The sequence below is a fragment of the Rhineura floridana genome, chromosome 11 (genome assembly GCF_030035675.1).
Source record: "Rhineura floridana isolate rRhiFlo1 chromosome 11, rRhiFlo1.hap2, whole genome shotgun sequence".
Lineage (NCBI taxonomy): Eukaryota > Metazoa > Chordata > Lepidosauria > Squamata > Rhineuridae > Rhineura > Rhineura floridana.
The window spans coordinates 70,294,866-70,303,080 of record NC_084490.1 but is presented as its reverse complement, the minus strand read 5'-3'; the positions used below and the strand labels follow the sequence as shown (position 1 = coordinate 70,303,080).

The following is an 8,215-nucleotide window of genomic DNA, read 5'->3' as shown; positions in this document are numbered from 1 at the left end:
GTCAAACACATGTTAATGGCTGCCTCCATTAGAAACTGCTGTCAGGCGTAGCTGCATCACATGGTTTTATGGTAACACAAACCTGCCTTGTAGGCTCGTAATGTTTTGATTACTTATTTATTTATTTGATTTGATTTATATCCTGCCCTTCCAGCAGGAGCCCAGGGTGGTAAATACTCTATGGTTGGATGGTTAGACGTCATGGTTAGACTAGATCAGGATCTAATACTCTAGATCAGGATGGTTAGACTTCAGGGTTTTGGTATTGATTTTTTTATTATTATTACAAAAACCCAAGATCCACCAACCAGAGCAAGCCACAAAATATATGCACTTAGAGTTAAATAATTTTTAGCCCAGGAATTTGTTTGGAGTTCCAAAATTGAACTGAGCTCACAGTATTTCCACACAAAAATCCACTCAGACTACCCCCCCCACTTTCATTTCAGCAGTATAATGGTGGGGTGGTCATTTTCTTGTTTTCATTGTGAAACAGGACTCTGAAATCCTCACTGATCTTCTGTGAGTCATCCTGAGATACACCAATACATTTTGATCTACGTTCTGCCCACCCTGCATTTAAAGTGCTATCCAAAAGCTAAATATTATGACATAGATCAGTGGTTCCCAACCTGGGCGGTGTGAAGTAATCCGGAAGGGGCTGCGAACAGTAAAGAAATTAATTATTATTATTTTTTAAAAGTCTTCACTCCCTGGACACTGTCTGCTCCCCACTGCCGCTGCAGATGACACCTCCTCCTTGCTCCAAATGAGAAGGGAGGACTTTTGCTCAAGTGCTAGAGCATCTTCCAGGCGCACCAAAGGCAGGCATCTGCCTCTAAAATACATGGCAGACACCAAAGGAGGCTGAGGTGGAGCTACCAGAAAGAAGAGGGAATTACTACCACTGACTTCCGTCTCCTCACACTATCACTGCTGCTGATGTCCTTACTCAGAATGAGAGGGCTTTTAGTGAAGCAAAAAGAAGCAAGGCTGCAAGCAAAGGCTGCTTTTCTCCCTTCCTGGCAGCCAAGCTGCCTTCCTGGAGGGAGGAGGTCACAGGGGACAGAGTATGTTACAGTGGGAGCAGTAGGCTGGAAAACCCAACTGATAAATAATTTCCCCCACATTTATATTTTGAGTGTAGTTTTGTGTATTAAAACGGATGATATCCTCAAGAAAGAATCAGGTGTACCATGTTGGAAGGATAGTTTCAGTTTATTCTCTTTTAAGCAGCTTGTTTTTGTTGCAGCCCCCTCAAAATATTTTCATATATAAATATTCAATATATTTAGGTCTGCACTTTCACAGATTTATCTATGAGTAAGTCCTATTGATCTCTATAGAACTGTATAGACCAGCGGCGTCACTAGCGGGAGTGCGGGGGGCTGCGGACCTCTGGTGCACGCCCTCCCAGGGGCATGGATGAGGTGGCTGGGCTTGCGTGCGCATGCACGTGCATGCGCACTCGAGGCCAGCCATCCCATCCATGCCCCTGGGAGGGCACGCGCCGGAGGGGCACCCAGCCGGAGAAGGCCTGGGAACGCCGCCATGCCTCCCTCACCCCGCCGAAGCTGCTCCCGGTCTCGCCCGCCTGCCCGCCTCTGAGGAGTTGGAGCAGCCTTGCCGGGCAAGGGCGCGGGGTGGGGCAGCTCTGGGTGTCACCCCCCTCATGGTGACACCCGGGTGCGGGCCTCACCCTCCGCACCCCAGTAGTGACGCCCCTGGTATAGACATGTATAGGATTGTTTCATGAACGCCTACATCAAAAACCATACATACTCTAATAACAGGCAATGAAAAATGCAATATTTTAATAACTATAATTATGATAGTTACAGGTGAGTATTTTCTTTTTAAAAGTTGGGGTTTTGATTTTAAAAACTTAAGAATGAAATGAAAAGAGTAAAACTACATTTCTGTTTCTGCCAAAACTCTTTCTGTTGAATGTACCCCTTGACAGGAAACAGTTTCAGGAAGTATAACAGACCCAGCATGCCTTGCCTTGTTGCCAGTAAAAGGGAATTGCTTCAATGGCGAATTTAAAAAGTGTCATTGAAGCCATTTTCTTTCATTGGCAGCAAATGTGTATATAACATGTGAATGTTACATGTGAATAACTGTACGAGTGTACAGCCCAGCTACTTGTGTACCCAGGTACACAGACTGTACACTCGTTGACTGTAACGTGTGAACAGGGCCTCTTTCTCAAGAGCAGCTGTACCCAGGTATAGGGGGCTTCTACTTGGGTACAGAGTAATGTGTGAATACCCCCTAGATGTTCAGGAGAAGTAATTTTGGCAGTGGCAGCTTCTCATGTGGGGTAAGAAAAACTGCTTCTGCTGAAACTTCAGAGCTATTAAAGGGAGGGAGCCTTCTTCACAGCATTGTGCTGTGTTTTGTGCTGATTTCATTCTGTCAACAGAGGGAGCTCCCATACCTATCAACATTTATAGATATCCACACAAGGAGTTAGACAATGGATTATGTTATGAGACAGTGTTGAAAATGGCATGATGGAGGCATTGCTGCCAGTGATAAGAACAGTCCTGCTGCATTGGCCCATTTAGTCCAACATTCTAGTTCAAGCAAATTCCTACAAAAGGAGAATGTGAATGCACTCATGTTCACTAGCAGCTGGTATTCAGAGGTATATTGCCTCTGATCCTGGTGGTAATATATAACTATAGTGACTAGCCATTTATACCCTTATTCTCAATGAATTTGTCTAATCCCTTTTTAAAGCCATCCAAGTTGATGGCCATCATACCATCTTGTGGTAGCAAATTCCATAGCTGTTCTGTGTAAACAAGTACAGTACTTCCTTCTGTCTGTCCTGAATCTCCCAAAATTTAGCTTCACTGGATTACCCTGTGTTTTAGTAGTGGGGTGTGTGTGTTCCTGTCCACTTTCTCCACACCATGCATAATTTTATACACTTCGTATCATATCTCTTCCCCCCCCCCCACGTACTCACCTTTGAAAAAAGATATTGTAACTTTTTTCATAGGGGAATTGTACCAGCCCCTTGATTATTTTGGTTGGCCCTTTCTGCACTATTTCCAGTTCTACAATAACCTTTTGAGGTGCAGTGACCAAAACTGTACACAGTATTTATTCCAAGTGTACCATAGATTTGTACAGAAGTGTGATATCGGCAGTTTTAGTTTTGAATCCTTTCCTAATTATTCCCAACTTCAAATTTGCCTCTTTCACAGCAACTGCACATTGGCTCAACATTTTCATACCATACCATACCATCATCCATTATGACCCCAAGATCACTTTCCTGATCAGCCACTGCCAATGCAGTCAAATTTTGTTTTTGTGTCTACTGAATAAATTCCAGTGAATAGAGTGAGGTGTGGGGGAGGAGTTTTGAATGCTACAGAAGGTTAATTATTGTTGTGCTCAGTTGTGAGTAAAACTGCTTGGTTTTCCTGCTAACTGAATTCTTGTTTCTTAAATCTTGACTTGTTTGTGGTTTAAGGACTCTACACTGTACTATCCACTTTATCCAAAACATCTGGAAGTTGCAAGGAAAAAGTAAGTAAAAGGACTGGGAATCTGAACATTATCGGTTAACCTTTGTATTAGGCTTTCTAAAATTGTCAGCTCTGCACTATTGTAACTGACTAGTTGAATACCATGTTTTCAATACTACTGTTTTATAAGATCACAGTATGTTTAATGCTATTTTCATGAACATAAGTTATATGCCTTTTTATCCAGGCACCTTCCAGTCATTTAATGGAAATTTCATTGAAGCAGGTGCAGAATCCGAGAAGTCTAAAGGAAAGATAGGAAGCAGGGTCTGAATTAAGAGGAGAAAAGGCATTTCAATACACCACAGAGGACTTGAGACCAGGTTATCCAAGAGTACATGTTTCAGTGAGTCTGGTTTTGAAGGTATATGCTATAGACGAGATTGTTGGTCTGATTCCTGCCTTGGTTTTCATAATAATTATTCAGAGCTGAACATCACATTCCTTGTTTCATTAGTGAAGTTGTTCCTGTAGTTCTCCTTTTTGGATGGAAAGCTACCCTAATAAATGGTATTGGAAAAGCAGATGGCTCAAGAAAGGCAATGTGGAGGAAGAGGAGGCTAAGGGAAGGGGAAATGTCATATTTCCATGCATATTCTTACTGTTATAAGCATAAGATTACAGACAGCATATGCAACAGTCATACACAAGTTCTAAATGAGGTGCTGGACAATGACCTAAGAGACCAGGGTTCAAATCCCCACACAGCCATGAAACTCACTGGGTGACCTTGCACCAGTCACTGCCTCTCAGCCTCAGAGGAAGACAATGGTAAACCCCCTCTGAATTCCGCTTACCATGAAAACCCTATTCATAGGGTCACCATAACTCAGGATTGACTTGAAGGCAGCCCATTTCCATTTTCAATAAAGATCAGAGTCAAATTAGTAATGAAATAGTATCTGTTTGTTTTCTCTGCCTGCGCTGGGGTATGTTACATACAAGAAAATGTGAGAATGTTATAAATAAAGATTAGTCAGCTTTATTCAGAGGACTTCACCCAGAGAATAGGAAAAAGGAAGCAAAGGTCAGCCATTTTTATGGACATATGTCCCAAGCTATCAAAATCACACTAGTCAGCTGTCTCATTACCTCATTAAAGGGAGTTTGTAGAAAGAAATGATTATGCAGAGAACAATGACTAGAAGTACTCTTGATTTATTGGCATACTCTTGCACAACAAACTTACATATTTCTGTTGACCAAATAATCCTTAAATTAAACTATAGCTCAAAAGAAAAGCACCATTTCTAGTAGTCTTATCATAGTTAACATCTAAGTTTGGTGGCTTTAGGATAGGAGTTGACTGCTATAATGATTGTTCTTCAGTAACCTCCTGGTTCAATCAATACTATATTTATTATGTTTGTCCTATCATTAATCAAAGTACAACTTCACAGCCAAAGAAGAATCAATTACTAACTGCTGTATTAAAGGTAGTAAGCTAAGAATTAACAATCATATCAGGTCTAAGAGATATTACAACATTCAGATACTGTTTAGTAACAGATTGGACCTCTCAAAGATACTTAAAATGATCTCTTAAGGATCAACCAAGAAGCTTCATCATACAGTAGGGCCCCACTAATACGGCAGATTAGGGACAAGGCCCCCGCCGTAAAGCGGAAATCGCCGTAAAGCGCGGCCCCATAGACTATAATGGGTTGCGTCACAAAAAAAATGACGCCAAAACGTCGCAAAACAGCAAAATTGGCTTTAAAATGGGGAATTTCCCCTGCTTGAAAGCCGCCACATTAGCGGAACGCCGTAATGCGGAAAGCTGTAAAGTGGAGCCCTACTGTAAGGGCATAAATTATGCATTCCCTGACCCCTTGATAAAATCTATAGTATAAAAACACTTGAGAGACTGTTTGAACAATTCCACTTTCTCTGTATTTCTCATTTTTCCCATCTTAAGTTCTGTTTGCACAAATTTCTACTATACACGTTTCATGTGCAATTTTGCCCAATATACACATTTTTGCAGAGCAATTTTCTAATACGATGCATCTTTGTGTAATTCATGCATTTTATACACTTTACACTAGTTTATGCATTTTTGGCTGGAAAGCTTAACTGCAAAATTTGGATAAGTGTGAATGTTAAAGGATATCTGTGTTTTGTTTGGTTCACACATTGTTTTGGAAAATGCAAACAAAGTTCTTTTCCATCCTTATATTGAATGGAACATTGGCAAACCTGCCATCTAGAAACTTAGAGGGTAAAACATTAAAATATGTTAACACTGGGCATGGAGATGGTGATCTGGTGGTTGGGGTTTTTTCATCTACCCCATTGTCATGGACAGATCACCGCTTGCTGAAGTTTAGGCTCACAGCGACCCTTTCTCTCTGTAAGGGTGGGGGACCTATTAAATTGGTCCGCCCCCGGAGACTAATGGATCCTGAGGGTTTCCAAAGGGCTCTGGGGGATTTCCCGACTGAGAAGACTGGCGCTCCTGTCGAAGCCCTGGTTGATTTGTGGAATACGGAGATGACCCGGGTGGTTGACACGATCGCTCCCATGCGCCCCCTCCTATGTAGAGCTCATACAGCTCCATGGGATACCTCGGAGCTGAGAGTGATGAAGCAAGAGAGGAGGAGGCTTGAGTGCAGATGGAGGCGAACTCCCGACGAATGCAATTATGCCTTGGTAAGTGCCTGTTCTAAGTGGTATATAGTAGCGGTGAGGGCAGCAAAAAAGAGATATTTTGCTGCCACAATTAAGGCATCTCTCTCCCGCCCAGCGGAGCTTTTTAAAATTGTACGAGGGCTTTTACATTCTGGCCCTCGGGATATTATAGATTCATCTGCAGCCCGCTGTGATGAGTTCACGAGGCACTTCCAGGATAAGATCGCATGCATTCGCCGGGACTTAGACTCCAATATTATGGCAGTGGGATCTAATGAAGCATCCAGAACACGGTCTTGTCCTTATTTATTGGATGAGTTTCAGTCTGTGCAGCTCGAGGATGTTGACAAGATCCTTGGACTGGTGCGGGCGACCACATCTGTGCTGGACCCTTGCCCCTCTTGGCTGGTGAAAGCTAGCAGGACCGGAACCGCCGGCTGGGCCAAGGAGATAATAAACGCCTCTTTGAGAGAGGGAGTGGTCCCTGACTGCCTAAAAGAGGCGGTAGTGAGACCGCTCCTGAAGAAACCCTCTTTGGACCCAGATAACCTGAACAACTATAGACCTGTGGCGAATGTTCTGTTCTTGGGCAAGGTGCTGGAATGGGTGGTTGCCGGCCAGCTCCAGGGGCTCTTGGATGACACTGATTATCTTGATCCATTTCAATCCGGTTTTAGGCCCGGTTTTGGCACTGAAACAGCCTTGGTCACCCTGTATGATAACCTTTGTCAGGAGAGGGACAGGGGGAGTGTGACTCTGTTGATACTCCTTGATCTCTCAGCTGCTTTTGATACCATCGACCATGGTATCCTTCTGGGAAGACTCACGGAGCTAACAGACTGAAGCTCAATCCAGACAAGACTGAGACTCTGTTGGTGAGTGCCTTCTCTGCCCAGATGGTGGATGTTCATCCTGTTCTTGATGGGGTTACACTCCCCTTGAAGGAACAGGTCCGTAGCTTGGGAGTTCTTTTCGATCCTTCCTTGTCTCTTGAGGCCCAGGTGGCCTCGGTGGCACGGAATGCTTTTTACCATCTTCGATTGGTAGCCCAGCTACGTCCTCATCTGGACAGTGACGACCTCGCCTCAGTTGTTCATGCTCTGGTAACTTCTAGATTGGACTACTGCAGTGCGCTCTACATTGGGCTGCCCTTGAAGACTGTTCGGAAACTACAGTTAGTACAGAATGCAGCGGCCAGATTGCTGACGCGGACCAGAAGGTCCGCTCATATAACACCTGTTCTGGCCCGTCTGCACTGGCTTCCTATTTGTTTCCCGGCTAGATTCAAAGTGCTGGTTTTGACCTATAAAGCCCTACACGGCATGGGACCGCAATACCTGGTGGAGCACCTCTCCCAATATGAAACTACCCGGACACTACGCTCAACATCTAAGGCCCTCCTCCGAGTACCATCCCATCGAGAAGCTCGGAGGGTGGTGACTAGAACTAGGGCCTTTTCAGTGGTGGCCCCCGAACTGTGGAACAGTCTCTTCGATGAGGTGCGCCTGGCGCCGACGCTACTATCTTTTCAGCGCCAGGTGAAAACCTTTTTATACTCCCAGGCATTTTAAAGTGTGTTTTAACTGCATTTCACTATTATCTTGTATTTTGGACGTTGTTTGGTTCTTTTATTGTTTGTTTGTTTTTGGTTCTTGATTTATTGTATTTATTGTACTTATACACTGTGCTTGTTTTATCTTTATGTACACCACCCAGAGAGCCTTCGGGCTTAGGGCGGTATATAAATTAAATTAAATTAATAAATAAATAAATAAAACCAAAACCAAAACTGCCATACACAACTGCCGTATTGTTATAAAATTTAGATATGGTATACATTTCTTACTCAGGCCAAAATAGGCCCAGTGATCATGTTTTAAACCCTCATTAAACATGTGACTGGTGCAAGGAAAGTGGAGGAGAAGGAGACAGAGGCAGAGACTGTTGCCTGCATGTCCCCCCTCCCCTCTATGGCATGTTTAATCTGGATTTTAAACCCTATTTAAACATGTGGTTGGCATCAAGGAGAAGGGGGAAGG

The 8,215-nt window shown here is 43.5% G+C and overlaps 1 protein-coding gene across 4 annotated transcripts in view; it reads left to right on the top strand.

Moving 5' to 3' along the window:
- Positions 1 to 3,422: 3,422 nt before the first annotated feature.
- The window catches only part of DDC (dopa decarboxylase), a 208,367-nt gene continuing 203,574 nt past the window's right edge, over positions 3,423 to 8,215 (top strand). For all 4 annotated transcript variants that reach the window (XM_061589210.1, XM_061589212.1, XM_061589211.1 and 1 more), the window contains exon 1: positions 3,423 to 3,546. The gene's annotated coding sequence lies outside the window, so the exon portion shown is untranslated. The remainder of the gene's footprint in view (positions 3,547 to 8,215) is intronic.